The sequence below is a fragment of the Tenrec ecaudatus genome, chromosome 16, assembly GCF_050624435.1.
Source record: "Tenrec ecaudatus isolate mTenEca1 chromosome 16, mTenEca1.hap1, whole genome shotgun sequence".
NCBI lineage: Eukaryota > Metazoa > Chordata > Mammalia > Afrosoricida > Tenrecidae > Tenrec > Tenrec ecaudatus.
Genome location: NC_134545.1, coordinates 85,858,820 through 85,876,299, shown reverse-complemented (window position 1 = coordinate 85,876,299; position 17,480 = coordinate 85,858,820). Strand labels below are relative to the sequence as shown.

General features: G+C 46.8%; 1 non-coding gene across 1 annotated transcript; it reads left to right on the top strand.

Moving 5' to 3' along the window:
* Positions 1-2,617: 2,617 nt before the first annotated feature.
* LOC142430082 (small nucleolar RNA SNORA2/SNORA34 family) lies at positions 2,618-2,753 on the top strand. The gene has a single exon (XR_012780557.1). It is a non-coding gene; the product is annotated as a small nucleolar RNA SNORA2/SNORA34 family (small nucleolar RNA).
* The last annotated feature ends 14,727 nt before the right edge of the window (positions 2,754-17,480 follow it).

Genomic DNA, 17,480 nt, shown 5'->3' with positions numbered 1-17,480 from the left:
TTCTACTCCTATAAGAGTTATACTCTTGGAAACCCACAGGGGCAGTTCCACACTGTTCTAGAAGGTCTCTGAGTCAGATCAACTCAATGGCAATGAGTGAGAGGGGGTCTTCAGGAGCCCTGATCGGTTACACATTAGACTGCTGCCCCCGGGTCAGTAGTTCAGCTCCACCAGGCGCTCCATGAGAGGTTTTCTATTCCTGTAAAACATTACAATCTCAAAAACCCACAGAGTTAGTTCTGCTCTGTTCTATAAGGTCACTGTGAGTTTGAATCAACTGGTTGGCAGCAAATTTGGAGGGCTTTGTTTCTTGGTTGGTTGGTTGGTGGTTTTGGAGCGGGGACTTCTGGGGCTGAGGAGGGTTGGCTCCGGATCTCTCCTTTGCCAGATTAATGAAATCAACAAACCACTGGCAAATGTAACAAAGGGGAAAAAAGAGAAGCTATGGATGCAGAATTAATGTGTGGCATCACCACAAAAGCAACTAACTACCAGGGACAGCAGGGTGCCGAGACCAGTACGCCAACCAGTGTGAAAACATAAAACCTTTGCTAGGGTTTCTCGGGTAAGAAATGCCTCTGTCCTTGGCTTTGCACTGGAAAATTCACGATGAAACCCGAAACCCGGTTTGTGATCCAAGTGGTTTTTTTTTTTTTTTATAAAGGATAGAAGAAGTTTCAGGAGTTACAATAAACTGAATACAAGCCAGAGAGAGAGAGAGAGAGAGAGAGAGAGAGAGAGAGAGAGAGAGAGAGAGAGAGAGAGAGAGAGAGAAACTGCCGCTGGCAAGCAGCAGGGGAAGAGCTGGAAGGTGTGGTTGAGGGTGCTTGTTGACTCCATTGGCTGAATTAAGCCCACCTGGCCTAGATTGGGGCCCACCCAGGTGTACTGGCTTCCTGGCTCAAGGGCCTGGATTTTCACTTACCTCTGGCCTTTATCGGCTTCCAACTTCCTGTAAGGGGGGAGGGAGGCCTTGGCAGGTAGAGGGAAACCCCTGCTTTCTGCCTCGAGCTCCCTAATAGCTTCTAGGTTTTCTAGAAATACATTACCTCCTTAAATGAACACAGACTGAAGCAGAAAATTTGAACAGATCCAGAACAAAAGAATAAATCAATCAGGTCATCAAAAAATCCCCAGCCCTTTACCACCATTGAGTTCACAATAAAATTTTTATTTTAAAATAAACTCCCCCACACACCAAAAAAAAAAAAAGGAGGGAGGTTTGCAAGAGTTAAAAGCAATAGAGGCAAATATTGTTATATACGAAATCTTGCAATATGTAAGTTTTCTGCAATGTATCCATGAACATGAACAGTATGCAAAGTGAAGAACATTTCTTAGATTTAAGCAAACACCTTGAGGACATGAGTCACCGAGCCCGGGGGCTCAGGACCATCGTCTCCAGGGAAACCAAGGTCAATTGGCATCACAGTTCTAAAGACAATAGTTTCTACTACTTTGGTGACTAGTGGCTGAGATCCATCTTATGAGCATCCACCTAAGGTGCAACTTTTAGTCTCTTCCTATCCAGAGGAAAGATAAAGAATGAAGCCAAATAGAAACAATTAGTCTAATGGAATAATGGACCATGCAAATGTGTCTCCACAACCCTGAGATCAGAAGAACTAGACGGTGCCCAGTGACCACTGCTCTGAAGAGAAACTGCTCTAAAAAGGAACATATGAGAAGGTCCTGGGTAAAGTGGGGGAAACATGTGGGCTAAACCCCCACATTATCACAAGAGACCAGGCGTCCTGATAGAGAGTGATGAGTGGAACCCCCATGCTATGGTCCTTCATCCTCCTTCAGGTCTGGAACTGGACTCTCCCTGTTAGAAGTCATCCTAACTGTGGTAACCTGTTAACTTCCCTAAACCACCTCCATCATTGTGAGTTTGTCTAGAGCAGTGCTGCTCCACCTTCCTCAGGCCGAGACGCTTTCAGACAGTTCCTCATGTAGTGGTGACCTCCCACCCCCAACCATAACATTATTTTCGTTGCTACTTCATCACTGTCATTTTGCGACTGTTATGAGTCGGGCGACCTCTGTGAAAGGATTGTTTGACCCCCCCCTCCCCCGCTTGATCCCCCCTCCTCCAAAGGGGTCTCGACCACAGTTGAGAACCCCTGGTCTAGAGTGTCATAGGAGAAATGATTGGTGTCAGAAGAGGGTCAGAGAAGGAAGGAGGGTGGAGGCATGCCGGACCTTTGCTTTGTGGCTACTGGCCTTGGGCTGGTGTAGAGATGAGTTCTCCTCCCAGCTGAGACTGGAGGAGGTCCGCTACATCCCCCGATCCCGCCCCCCCCGCCCCCGCCGTGCCCTTTCCCCACACCATATACAAAGCAAGCTAGACCAAAGACCAAACTGTAAAACCTAGAACTATAATCCATGAAAAAACAGGGTCGAACTTAGAAAATATGGCATACATATACTCCCCAACATAAGTAAAATTACACAAACAGTAGGAGACAAAATAGATGACTAGGCCCTCCTAAAATGATATCAACAAAAGAGTCACAAAATTAAAAAACAAAAAGACTGGGAAGAATTTTTGGCAATGGCAGGCCGGACAAGAAACTAATCTCTACATTTTATATAAAAAAAAAAAAAAAATCTTTTGGCCCTGAATCAAGGCTGACAGTTTGATGGAGCTGTTGGCTTCAAGCAGGCGCCTAAAGAAATGTCTTCCTATGGTCTGTTGGCCATTTCAGAACTTGGAAATGTAATGGTCAATTCATTAGAAAGAAACATCTGAAAAAAAAAAAAATCTTAAAACACTTTCACAAGCAAAAGACAAATAATTCCATTTAAAAACGAGCAGACACTTCACTAAAGGACGGACAGTGTAAGACGTGAAGTAATAATAACAATATATAATTGATCAAGGATTCACGAGGGTGGGAAGGTGGGGGAGGGAGGGGAAAAAAGAGGAGCTGATACCAAGGGCTCAAGTAGAAAATGTTTTAGAAATGAGATTGACAACATATATACAAATATGCTTGATACAATTGATACATAGAGTGTTCTAAAAACTGTAAGAGCCCCCAATAAAATGACATTAAAATATGGATCATTTCTTCAAATGTGCTAAAGGCAGAGATTAGGAAGTCTTTTGAAATCTTGCTCCAGATCCTAGGGAGTAGAGGCTCAGTTATGGGGGTGTCTGATGGTTGGTACCCAGGCCCTTGTATAAAACCTTCCCCTTGAGCGTGGGCAATACTTACAGAATGGCTTCGAATGACTAGATTATGACAAAATTGATGCAAGGAAACTTCCAAGATTAGATGACAAGAAGACTGTTGTGTTTTGAGTTCCCCACGGAGAGCCCCCTGCAGCAAGAAATCCAGGGAGGCTACCAATCGGCTGCCAATGAGGGAAACCAGTCCTCAGTTCAATAGCCCTTAAGAGATCTAATCCTGCCAGCAACTATGAGAATCAGCTGGGAAGTAGAGACCGAAGACCCAACTGACACTTTGGTTGCCTCCGTTGGCACCTAGGTAAACCACCCCCTGATTCCTGATGCACAGAAATTATAAAAGAATATTTATTTTTGCAAGATGCTAAATTTGGGAGCAATTGGTTACAAGACAGCAGATAAGTAATACAAAAGGTCTCCTTACCAAAATTCTTGGAAGGCTGAAGCCAATTCTTATTCGCCACCAAGTGGCTTTCCCAAGTTGCTTAGGAGAATCTCAGTCCTGGCTTCTCTCACGTTGGATCTGGACACACAGAACTGACGATGAAAAACTGTTCGATAGCAACTCAACACCTGTCAAACAGAATATCTTCACTCACACTATTGACTTGAACTCTACTATTAAGCTGCTGTTGTTTTCTCTGCCCACTGCCCCTCCGCAGGAGGTATGATATGTCCCATCACTGGTCATGCAAACCAATGGGTCGCTCTGGAGAATAAATACCCATCTATTTAAAAGACCTTCCAAGAGCCTTACCCTTACCCAGAACCTGTGGTTTCGATCATACCATCGCCATAGACTCTTCCATCTATAAAAACCTCCAGGAATCTCCGGTGTCATGCAGTTGCTAAGAGCGGGTCATAAGTTTAATTGTACTAATTTAGATTGTATTCTTGGTACTCAGCCCAACGCCGGGCACATAGAAAGTCTTCGTGAATTTGTGACATGGTGGGTTGACTGAAATGCGGACCAGGAAAATCCAAGTGTGTGTGAAAGAGGGTGAAAGAGCTCATGTGCAATATGAGCGACTTGAAACTCCTCTGGCTCTGCCCTGGGAGTGGAAATAAGAGGAAATCTTGAGAAACTCAGTCACCAGACTCCGCTGCATCTGTGGCTACTGAGTCGTGGAACATGAGTCACCAACAGCTTTGCACTATTGATTATTCTCATCATTACATATTTGGTATTATGCTCTTAACCGTATGCACTGATGAGAAAACGGAGGCACGGAAAGGCAAGTAACTAGCCCATGGTCAGAAAATGGGTCTGCTGATGGAAGTCCGCACAATTTCTATACATGAAATTGATGCTCAGAATTTGGCAGAAATGTTGCATTCGCAACTGCTCCAGATGGGCCTGTGCCCCCCAGGCCTGGGCATCCCTCCGTTGAGGAAGTCCCAATGACCAGCTCAGAACTTGGAAACAGTGAAGATGAAACACAGGACACGGGAGCCATGAGGGTGGTTGAATCAGATGAAGCCCAAACTGAGGTTGTCGGGAGCTTGCCCCACTCTGAGAGAGGAGGGCTCCCCCAGCGATCCGACCCTTCCTATCCTGCCCACGCTAGAGGCGCCTTCTTGGTTTTGACCAAACATGGCCTTGTTCTCCATGTGGAGAAATCATTCAGTAATTCCTACGCTTCTTATTCCTGAAATGACAAGGTCAGCTGTGAGTTCATTTTCATGATGTCATAGCCAGTCTCGTGAAAACGCTCACCTTTTGAGGACTCTTTGGCTTTAACCAGTGTGTTAGACAGGGTTCCCTGGAATGCTAATAATTTTATATGTGCTTATACCAGAATGCTAATAATTTTATTTGTGCTTATACGGATAGATAGATAACATAAGAAATAAACAGTTAATTAAATTATGAAGCAGTACAAATGGCTCAGTGCAACTCACTCCCATGAGACAGCTGTAAGACACTGGCAGTCCGTCAAGTCGTGAGGGCCACCGGGTAGTCCTCTGTAGAGCAATTCAGGCTATCCGGGCACAGGCAGCAAACAACAAAGCAGGTCACCAACAGTCAGCCAGAGGACAGGGCCTGACAGTCCCCAGCTCAAGAGATGTAAATTCCAATGGTGTGGTGAAGCAGGTCTTGAAGGAACCTCAAATTACAGCGACACAGTCCATGGGATAGGTGTTCCACAGGTAGTGTTGCTTGCAAGTTGAGGCACAGAACAAGCAAGGCGGCCTCACACTGATCCAATAATCAAAGAGCGAGAGACAAGAAAGGCGCAGTTCTCTGAGTCATTTATCTCTCAGCCCTTCAATTAACCCCACATGTGTTTATCGGCCAGGTTGGCACAATAAACTAACTACCTCAACCAGATACCTTGATGAAATGAGTCGTTGGGCCTAGAGGTTCAGGACTATAGTCTCAAAGAACACCAAGGTCAATCGGCATAAGACAGTCCACAAAGACAAGGTAGCCTAGTGGCTAGGGTCTTCAAAGCTCATACGTGGCCATCTAAGTCTCTCTCTATTTGAAGGCAAGGTGAATGATGGAAATCAAAAGACATATGGCAGAGGTTCTCAAACTTTCTCCTGCCGGGATCCTTTCATACAGTTCCTCATGTGGCGGTGACCCCAACCATAAAATTATTTTAGCTGCTACTTCATCGCTGACATTTTGCTACCATTATGAACCAGGTGATCCCTGTGAAAGGGTCCTTTGACACCCCCCCCCTCAAAGAGGTTGCGACCCACAGGTTGAGAACCGCTGGCTTAGAACTTCCCGTTCAACTCCCGATTGCCTTGGAGAATCACAGCCTGGATCTCCAAGACTTGCTTCCCAGGATCCTGCTAGCTGTGTGATACGGGTAGGAAAGTGCTCCTAGATCTCTGGTCCCAAGAAGTCCTTGATGTCTGTGGGGAGTAGAAGCAGCCCAGTAGTTCAATTCCGTTAGCACCCCCTGACGATGTACAGCTGCTGGCTCAGGTCTGCGATAGGGACCGGGACATTGAGGAGGACTTGGAGGGTGGCCTCCAGGAGCTCGTAGCCTAGTGAGAGAGAGAAGCGAGTGAATCAGTACTCTGATGAGAGTGATGAGGGAACGCTGCATCGGCATGCTGAGCACGGAGAAGAGAGTCCAGAAGCCCGGCATAGAGGGTGAGGTTAGGGCCCCCTAAAAGAGAAGGCGTTCTCGTAGACGGAATGGTGAGTGCGGGCCACAGAGGGAAGTGAAAGTGCTGTGCACTTGGGGAAATGCACGTTCTTTGGTAGAGATGGGCTTTCTGGGTGTGAAAGAGAGACAGGGGTCACAAAGGATGTTCTCTCTTACTGAGGCTGTCCAAGACCATCACTCACTCCTTACGCACAAATGGCCTCAAGGGTTCACGTGAAATGTGACTCTGGGGACTCGGATAAATGGCAGTTATCTCAGTCATTGTTAGACTCAGCACAATGACCTGCGACATCAAATAAGTCTGAAATCAACAGAAAGAAAAACTAAATCAAAATAAACTTCCAGGACCTTCTTGATTAAAAAGATAATGATGATGAATGCAAGATGGATTAAAGACCCGAATGCCAACCCTAGCATCATAAAGATGATCAGTGAAAACTAAGAGGCAAGCCGACTCACTCTCATGCATGGCATCGACACACTATCAAATATGATGAGAAACATGCACACAGCAGAAGGCAGGATGGGTGACTGGGACCTCCCAGAATAAGGAGCTCACATGCATCAAAAGATTTCACCAAAAGAATGAAAAGATAAAACAGACTGCGGGTTGGGGAGGGGGGTGTTGCTATTTTAGCAATGACATATCAGACAAGAGACTATCTTAAAAATCTATTGAAAACTTCAACACTTCAACAAGAAAAAGATGAATGAATCCATTAAAAATAGGCAAAGGTCCTTGGGCTGATATCTAATGTTCTTTCTCAAAAAAAAAAATGATAGTGATGTCTTTGAAGTGAACCAGAGATGTCTATAAACCACAGAAATGTGGATGGATTCATTCATACACTTACTTGTACCCCTAATCTAAGAAAACTCGTTCTTGTGACATGGTCCTCCACAATACTAACCCTCCGAGAGCGACCACGGAAGATATGGGTGCTGTAGCAAAGCGTGGTGAAGAAACCAAAGGATGCCTGACTATCCGAAAGCACCATGTCTGAAAGACTGGTCCTCAACCAGCAGCCATCTGAGGTGCCAACTAAGTCCACATGGAAGAAGCACACCAGCCTGTGCGATGCCAAGATTGTAGACAATGAAATCCAAATCCGAAGTAGGGAATGGTAGCAGAGCTCCAAGTGTGACCACCTAGTTTACAGAAGGCTCTAGGTGACAGTGAGAGGCCTAGATCCCCTTGCAGGGCCCCACATGGATTAAGGCTCCAGTGAATTCCCTCTGTCCACAGTCCAGGGATGTGAGCAGCCTGGCTATCGGACAGAGAGCACCACAAGGTGGATGACGGCAGAGGAGTTAGGCTAATATGCAGCTCCTCGGGTCTTTTTTGACCCATTTTAATGTTTGGAGTTTTTTTTCTCCCGTTTTTAAATATGTTCTGCTTTCTTTTCAATTGAAGTTTTTCCCTGTGTTGTTTTGTCATCATTGTTGTTTTTGCTTGTTTCTGGTTTGCGTTTTGTATGATTTTATGTAAAGGAAATCCAGGATAGGTAAATCTATAGAGACTATAACTGGATTGATAATTATTAGGGTTGGAGAAAATGGAGAGTTAATAACGATGAATACAAGAAAGAAGAAAATATCCTGAAATTGATGGTGATGATGATTGTGCAACTCTTCTTAATGTGATTGAACGCTTAACCTGCATGATATTTGAATTATATGCCAATAAAACTCGTTTAAAATGGGCAAAGAACATGAACATCTTACTAGAGAAGACACCAGGTGACCAGTGGACAGACGAAGAAATGCTTGAGCTCACTAGGCATCTGTGCCACCAAATCAAACCGCCTCATCCCAGATTGGGAGCAAATTTCAGAAAAGTAGGAAATAGGAAATGTGGGAAAGGGTGAAGGGAAATGTTGGACCCTCGTAATTTGGGGTGGGACTGTAAAACAGTCCAGGCACTGTGGAAAGCGGTTTGCTCTCGCTTTCCCAAACAATTGGGAATGGAAATACCATAGAACCCCAAAATAACACTACTTGGTATCTATCCCCCTGGAACTAAAGAGCATAACATGAACGAATGTATTTGCTCATCAACCTCAATGTTGCTCACAGCGCTATTCACAGGAGCAAGCTCATGGAGACAACCTCAATGGCCATCGGTGAAAGAATACGTAAGTAGATGTTGGTACATACACACAACGAAATACTACACATTACTGAAGACTCATGATAATCCAAAACACCTCATGACCTAGGACAGTATGCTGAAATTAGTCAGACACAAAAGGACAAATAGTGTATGAAGCCACTGTTAGAAAAAAGATTAAGTACAGTTTCTCTACCCAAAGAAACCAATTTTAATGCTTACCAGGTCTGCAGAGGCGAAGGAGGGAAGAGGAAGCAGTAGGTAGAGCAGGGGTCCTCAAACTACACCCCAAGGGCCACATGCGGCCCACCGAGGACATTTATCTGGCCCACTGGCTGTTTTTGCCCCATTTTGTTTTTTTATTTCAAAATAAGATATGTGCAGTGTGTATAGGAATTTGTTCATAGTTTTTTTTTTTTAAACTATAGTCCTGCCCTCCAACGGGTGTGAGGGACAGTGAACTGGCCCCATGTTTAAAAAGTTTGAGGACCCCTGAGGCAGAGGTAGACAGGGGTTAAGTTGAATGAAGGGGAGATGGGGGGGGGAAGAGGCAGAAACAGGGCAAGCCATTGGGAGGTTTACCAAGTTGTTGAATGCAAAAATGATTATGTGATATTTAAACCCCCACTTAATTCACAATATAATGTTTGGAAAATAAATAAAAGTTAAGAAGATACTTGTACATATCATTCCACTACTACGTATTTACCCAAGAACGATTAGATCCTACGTTTATTTAAAGACTTGGGCGTGAACTTTTATAGCAGTTTTATTTGTAACCATCAAAAATTGGCAGCAAGTCAGATGCCCACCAAGAGGTGACTGGATTAAGCAAATGGTGGTATTTTCACGCAGTGGGATCCACTAGAAATAACAGAAAAAATGAAGTACTGACACACCAATGACATAACTAAATCTTAAAATATACACGCTAAATAAAAGAAGCCAGACAAAAAAGAGAATGCATGTTGTATGTTTCCATTGAATTGTGTTCCCCAAAATGTGCAGTGTAAATCCTGACCCAATTTGGGAATGCATTCTCTTTGTTATGTTAGTGAGTCAGTATTAGTACAAGGTGTGTCTTAAATCAATCTCTTTCAAGATATAAAAAGAGCAATATAAAGAAATAAGCAAGAAAATGCAGTTGGGAGACAGTAGATGTTATGTCACACAAGGATCACAGGACCCAAGGACCTTCCCCAGAGCCAACAGAGAGAGAAGCCTTCTCCCGGAACTGGCAGTCAGAATTCAGACTTCTGGTCTCCTAAATGGTGGGAAAAGAAATGTCTGTCTGTTAGAGAGACAGAGAAAGACAGAGACAGAGAGATGCCCAAGAGAGGTCATGAGATGAACCATGCAAGTCACATGTCACACGACTGTGTGGTGTGTTATCTCTTGGTATTCTGTGTCAAGGATATACCTGTAGATGCACATGTCTGTGTGTGAATGGCTAGAAAGTGACAAGAGGCAAATGTATGGATAACAATTGATTCATAAAGATGGAACAGGTTCCATGTCACTTTTAGAAGATCCTCAGTGGAGGGACAGCAACAAACCAAGAGTTTTGCGGTTTGTTTGTTTGTTTTTGGGAAAATAGTTACCTAAAGAAGGGGTGGTGGTAGTCTGAGTTTTCTGTAAATCACTAGTTGTCCATAAGAAATCACTAGGTGGAGGAGCTGAGAGCAAGGGCTCAGGTAGAAAGCAAATGTGTTGAGAATGATGATGGCAACAAATGTACAAATGGGCTTGACACAATGGATGGATGGATGGATTGTGACAAGAATTGTACAAGCCCCCAATAAAATGATATTTAAAATAAAGAAAAAGAAATCACTAGGTGAATGGAGGTGGCTGTTATTTGATCCACCGAATCATAGCTGGACCTGACAGGTGCTATGAAATGGAAGTAGAATCAGGTAGGCCATAAGGCATCAGTAAATGTCCTGCATAGGCTACTTACCAGGGCTGAGATGAGAGTGAGGTAGGTGTACCCTGTTAGACCCACAATTTAAGGAAGCACCCACTCTCCAGTAGTGACCTTGCATTTGGATGGCCCTGAGAGTGATGCCTCCTTAAATTTCACATTCTAGGAGCCTCTCTCCTAAGGAGACACCCACTCTTAAGACAGTGGGAGTGCAAGATCAGCTGCTGAGAGTGAGCGCTTCCTTCTATTAGGTACACTACTGACCTCATCCTAGTCCCAGCCCTACAACTCATACCACGATCTCACCATCCCTCCAACCACACGTACGGCCTCATGGTGGAATACCCAACACCAGATGCCCGGAGAAGAAACCGTTCACGTCTTGTTTGCAGCATAACATGACACGACCGGCCAGCAATGGGCCATAGTTGTGTTGTAGGTTTGTCTTTGAAGAGCAGCAGAGAGGAGAAGTCTTCCCAGTGGGAGGGCAGTGAGCAGTGTAAATTATAGTTTCTTTAGCCCAAAGGCAGAGGCAGCAAATGGTTTAGCCCAATGGTCATGAACTTGAAGGGGTCAGATGAAAGACTGGGGGCGAGCTTGGATTCAACTCGCCCAGAGCAAAAGAGAAAGAAAGAAACCAAATACTCAAAGCAGGAACTGGTGCGCAGGACAGATCGCAAGGTCCATGGACCGTGGGCTCACCTACCGTGAGATGAAAGGATCCAGAAGGGTCCCAGCTGCCTCTATCACCCATTCAAATCTGAGCCATAAGAAATGGACCCTGGCGAAATGGGAGAAACAAGTGTGTGTGTGGGGGGGGGGGAGGCAGAACCTCAAATTCCATAAATACATAAAAAGACCATGCTCTCTGGACCAGTTAAGATGACAGAACTCCCCAAGGCTATTGCCTTGGAATGCTCTTCATACCATGAACCAAAACTAACCCCCAAGATCACCTTATAGTTCAGTAACAAAACAATGAATGGCACTGTGCTCTTTTTTAAAATGTTGTGCTCTTTAAAATGTAAAAAAAAAAAAAAAAAAGGTCAAGAATTACTTTAAAACCAAGATGAGACTGACCACAAGGGAGCAGGGGAACTAATTGGGCAAGCAGTGAGTTCTCCCATAGTAGATGTGGATGTGCTCTCTCTGAGTGCCAGGCATCTGCTAAACCCACGGACTTGGTCCGTGCATTATAATTCGTTTCCCACACAACATCGCCGCCAAGCAAGAACTCAGTCTGCCGTTTAAGTAAAGCAATGGGCTAACAGCCACAAGACTCGCTGATCACCCCGAAGTAGCTAACTTTGAAAGTCCCTTCACACCCATTCTTTCTCCTGAGCATCTGGTTGTCCAACCAAGTGGTGCATTTCCTCAGCTTTCTTTGTATTACTTCTCCCCAGAGGGGTCTGAGTGAAATGGATGTGGCTTCTTCTTACAGCGCTTACCTTGTTACTGTATCATTATTGAAATCTCTTGTTCCTGCTGGCAAGGATGGAGACAACTTTGGGAGGCATCTCTAGCTCCAGTTTCTAAATGTCTTCATAGATGTCTCTGCCCTGGATGCAAGGAAAGAATAAACTTCTATCCTATTTGAGTGATTGACTTCAGGGTCTTTTTGTTAGAGTGACTTGTGATCCAACAATTAATATGGGAGCATCTGAGTCTCAAAGTGACATCTTTGTCCTTTAACCCTTGAAAGAGGTCTTGTGCGGCGGATTTGCTCAACTGAAATGAAATCAGCATTTGATTTCTTGGTTGCTGCTCCCATGGGCATTGATTATGGGCTCAAGTAAAATGAAATCCTTGACACTTTCAATCATCTTTTCTCCATTTATCTACTTACCTATTGGTCCTGTATGAGGATTTTGGTTTTCTTGACATTGAATTGCAATTCATACTGAAGGCGGTATTCTTTGATCTTCTTCTTTCAAGATTTTTTACCTGGGTATCAAAATGAAAGAGCCTTCCTCTAATCCTAAAGCTGTTTTTCTAGCTAGCTTCTTAGATGATTTGTTCAGCATACAGTTAAGTAGGTGTCGTGAAGGATACACCCTGACAACATTGTCTTCCCTTGTTCTAACAAACAACTATGTACAGGTTCCACATGAACACAAAGAAGTGTTCTGGAATTCCCATTCTTGGTGCTGCCCATAGTTTGTTTAGAGCCACGCGGTCACATGCCTTTTTGCAGCCAATGAAACACATTTTTAAATGTATTTCTGGTTTTCCGTCAAGATCCATCTGATGGTGTCGATAGGATCAGGTATCAGAGAACAAAAAATCATATCATTGTGAATGGGGGCGGGGGGGTGGAGTGGAGCACCAAAGCCCATCTGTAGGCAACTGGACATCCCCTTACAGAAGGGTCACGGGGAGATGATGAACCAGTTAGGGTGCAGTGTATAGCAACAGGAAACATACAACTTTCCTCTAGTTCTTTAATGCTTCCTCACCCCCACTATCATGATCCCAATTCTACCTTACAAATCCGGCTAGACCAGAGGATGCACACAGGTCCAGATCAAAGCTGGAAACACAGAGAATCCAGGACACATAAACCCCTCAGGACCAATAATGAGAGTAGAGATACCAGGAGGGGAAGGTGAAGATGGGGGAGAAAGGGGCAAACAATTACAAGGATCTACATATAAAACCCCCCCTTGCACTGGGGGACAGACAACAGAAACATGGGTGAAGGGAGACATTGAGCAGTGTAACACATAAAAATGTCATAACTTATAAATGATCAAGGGTTCATGAGGGAGAGGGGAAAATAAGAAGCTGATACCAAAGGCTCAAGTAGAAAGAAAATGTTTTGAGAATGATGATAGCAACAAATGTACAAATAAATGGATGGATGTATGGATGGTGATAAGAGTTGTAGGAGGCCCCAATAAAATGATTTTAAAAAGAAAATAAAAGAGTTGTACGAGTCCCCAATTAAAAAACAAACAAATAAATAAAAGCTCCATCTGATGTCAGCAATGATATCCCTTGTTCCACATCCCTTTCTGAAACTGGCTTGCGTATCGGGTGGCTCCCTCTCCATATTCTGCGGTGACTTTTTAATTGTCTTCAGCCAAATGGCCCATGCATGTGATCGTAATGACCCTGTTCATAGTGCCCACGTTCAGAGGGTTGTCTTTCTCTGAAATGGGGACAAACATGAATCTTTCCCCATCTGGGGTTGCCCAAGGTGACTGCTTCCCAAAGTCCTTGGCATCGGTTTGTTGAAACTTTTCCATTGGTAATCCACTCCTCAGTTCCCCAAGTTAGTGTCGCTCATCTTTTCCCCAGGTTCCTGCCAGAGAGGGCAGAGAACTCACTGGAGCTGCTTACAGGGACTCTGGAGTCAAGATGGAGCCAACAGGACTTTCTCCTCAACACAAAGCAGCACGTGGGTACCTCTCTCTAGCCTAGCGTGGGCGACTGCTCTTCAGGATGCTGTGGGCTGGGCCAAGTGAGGGAGAGCAGAAAGGGTTCAGGTTGGGTCCCTTCCAGTCCCCTGACTCCTGGGCCAGTCATCTTTCTGAGCTGGACTCATCACCTCGTGCAGGGTCCAGAATGTGGCAGGACTCCAGAGTCCAGAGAAGGAGATTCTTCTTTGCATCCAAGAGCCAGGAAGCGTGTGTTTCTACGTCCAAGTTCTCATGCTTTGGATCCCTGTGTGTATCCAGACCCAGGGGAAGTGCTCCGCCCACAGGTTAGCCCAGCGCTTACCCTTCCCTTGCAGGACTCAACTCGATCCGGTCGCCACTGCACTGCGCAGAGTTCGCAGGGTTAGACCCGACCCACCTGGGGCTGCCTCAAGGAGCCAACTTGCATTGTGTCCCCTGCTCCCAGGACCTGGGTTGCAGGTCGCCTTTCAGCCTCTGGTTGCGCGGAAGCCCGAACGCGGGCAGAAAAGCTAGGGCGCCACGCCTCTCCCCTTCTCAGGAAGGGCTAAGTCGCCAGGCAAGCCTGGAGCCGGGAGCAGAACAGAGCAGAGAAAGGGTCAGGGCGGCCAATCCTCCTGCTGCAAAGGCACCTTCAGAACCCATCCCCCAGGACAGACCAGGGTTCCAACTTCGCCTTCAAGAGTCCAGGCCTCTAGTTTGGGGAGACCCCAGTCTGGGGGCCGGCGGTGCAGGTGTCCTTGTCCCCTGGGGCCTGTTATGTTGCTCACTGGATCCCATGGGGCCAGACTGCCGGAGAAGAGCCATTTCTCACCCTTGTATACTTTCTCCAGATTTCCAATCTGGCAACCTCTGTATGTCCCCTGCCATCCGGCGCCGAAACTCTTTAGGGATTCCGTGGGGCACTTCTGGGTGACCCAAGAATCGACTTGTCCAGTTCTCTGCAGAGCTCACAGGAGGCCAGGAGGGGGGGGACATGGCGACCTGCCTGTCACCAGCCCCCCAGGGGCACCTCTAAGTAAGCAGGCGCCCTCACTGGCGTCTGGGTGGAGACGAAGGTGAGCTGGCTCTGGGAAGGGACAGTGGAGCCCATGCCCTTCACCCCTAGCTGGCTATAGTAGGAGTTCTGCTCCATTTGTGTAACCAAAGCCCCAGCCCCTTTGAAGGTCTGGTCTCCAGAGACCCGCCCCTCCCCCCCCTCCAGTGGGCTGACTGACAGAGGCCACCTGGCAGCCAGTCCCCACTCCCCTAGGACCTCAAAGCCACCATGTTGCCCAGGAAGCGCCCAGGATGTCCCACCTGAGACACAGAGGGGGAGAAGCGGCAGTCTGTGGGTGCAATCTCCCCAATCAGGGCCTTGTAAGGGTAGGACTGTGAGTCTGGGGGGCGCACGTGAGGGCAGTGCGCTTGCAACTGAGACCGTGACCGTGTGAGAGGAGCCTGCGATGGTCCGGAGTTCTTCTGTGCGGCTGCAGGCAGGCGTGGCCATCTGGGGACGTGCTGGAGACAGACGAACGGTGTGTGACCAAGGGTTCTCGCAGGAAAGAGGGGGTCAGTGTGTAGGTTTGCTGGTTGCCTGTGCACAAGCGCGGAGGTGTGTGTGTGTGTGTGTGTGTGTGTGTGTGTGTGTGTGTGTGTGTGTGTGTCCCGGCGCCAGGGGCCCCCTAGGCTTGGGCGGGTCTCCGCCAAGACCTGCTCCCTCGGGTCTCCACCCATCCTGGCGGGGTCTGCACCAGCTCCCATCCCACCGCGGCACCGGCACCACGGACTGTTAGGCGCCAGGGAAAGCGGCAGCTCGCTAATCAGGGCCCTGCTCCGAGGAGGGGCGGGAAGAAGGCCACGTAAGTACACAAAGATTCCCTTTGAACCCAGCCGAGAAGCCGCGACGACTCTGCTTCAGGGAAACCAAGGGATCGTAGCTGTGGCGAAAGGGCTGGGAGAGATCGAAAGCTCCACCCCGCCCGGTGAGTGGAAAAACCAGGTCACCCGCGCCCCGGGGCACCTTGCACTATGCCCGGATCACTGTGGACAAGACAAGGGCTTTCATCCACATTATCTCGTTAATCTCCTCTGAACCCAGGCTGGTTGGCCCTGTCGTGTGGGCCAAGAAACTATGGGCTCCTACGTTTTAAATGACTGGCCCGGTTCGAACAAAAAGAAACTAGGTTCAAAACCTAGGCTGGTGTCCCATCCCAAGCCACCTCAACAGGCACCCAGGAGGGGAAGATTTTAGAAGGAGGGACAGGTGCAAGGGAGAGGGGGGTGGGTTGCAGGGGGATTCTTCAGGTGACAGCGAAGGGGCAGCACCCAGGCCACAGGGTGCCAGAAGACCTACAGCCTACTGTAGAGTACACAGTAGAGCATCCTGCCATTAATTTCTGGAAAGGAAAATATTAAGAAAATACTGCTCTCCTTGGGCAAATGAAAATGAGACATGACTGCAGGCTGGAGACCATGCCCAAGCCTGTACCCCCCAGGATTAGCTTTCCCACTGTGGAAGTTTAAAACCTGCATTCCCCACTCCCTCACCCCACCTCCTTCCCAGGAAACTTGTTCTGGTTGTGAAAGCTTAGCCCCACCCTTCCAGAAGTACTGGTTAGAATCTGCATTTGAACAAGATCCCCAAAGATGCTTACTCACTTTCAAATCAAACACTATTTTTTGGTTATTTGGGTGTGAATGGATATATCTTCTGTTGTCTATCAAAGAGCTGCCAAGCTCTTTACTACCAGGAGGAAGAGAGGGAAGACCACTTTCTTATTTCCTATTCTTACGGAAATTTCCTGTCTAAAAAGTTTCCGTCAAACCTCTAATCACCCATCCCAGCATCTGACCCAGCCCTCAAGCCACACCACTGCCTGCCCCCTTCCCCCCTCCAGCCCAGAGCTGCTTCCCTAGCTACATCTTTGCACCAAAAGGGTCCCTTCCCCCTTTTCCAGTCCTCTGTCAAGTGCAGAGTGATTCACTCACATCTATTTTCAACTCTCTGTGTGTGTGGTGTGAGCCCTCCCAAAGGCTGGTGAGGTGGGACACGATATACTGCACTGAATTCCCCCATCCCAGAGGGCTCCTAGGAGGAGGCAAACCAGCGTGAAGGCCCAGAGGGTAGGCTCGAATCAGGAATCAGAGGTGACCATAGAGAGAGTGCCTGTGGGTGGGGTTCAGAAGCTGGGGGAGTCATAAGGGGCCCAGGGGACTGGAGGTGGCTTGGAGTCCCTGGGCTGCTCAGTTAGATACTAGACTACTAAGTGGAAGGCAGGCAGTATGAATTCCCCCAGAGGCACCCCAGAAGCGAGCCAGCCCTCATCATCTCCTGAAACCCCATGGAGATTTTTACTCAGTCCCACGTGAGATCACCTGACATAAGAATCCACTTGATAGCAGCTGGTTTGGTTCTTGGTTTAGAAGGCAAACAGCTCACCCCACCTCCTGGCTAAGCTTGGATCTAGGAACAATTTGTGGGAAAGCTGATGATCACCTTACATCCTCCCCAAATCCACCCACACTGTGCTCAGCCTTTCCTGCAGAAGACCTTAGTTCTCAGCTTCGATTTCTGGGTTGTCATCCGTTCCGATGAAGCTTTAGGCAATCAATAGAAATTACCTTCTCTTTCCTTCAGTTTCCTTTGTCTATGATATGGGGATAAAAACATTACCTACCTCAAAAAAATATTACCTACCTCAAAGGGGGATAAAGACGAGGCTTTCTGCTACCATACAGAGTT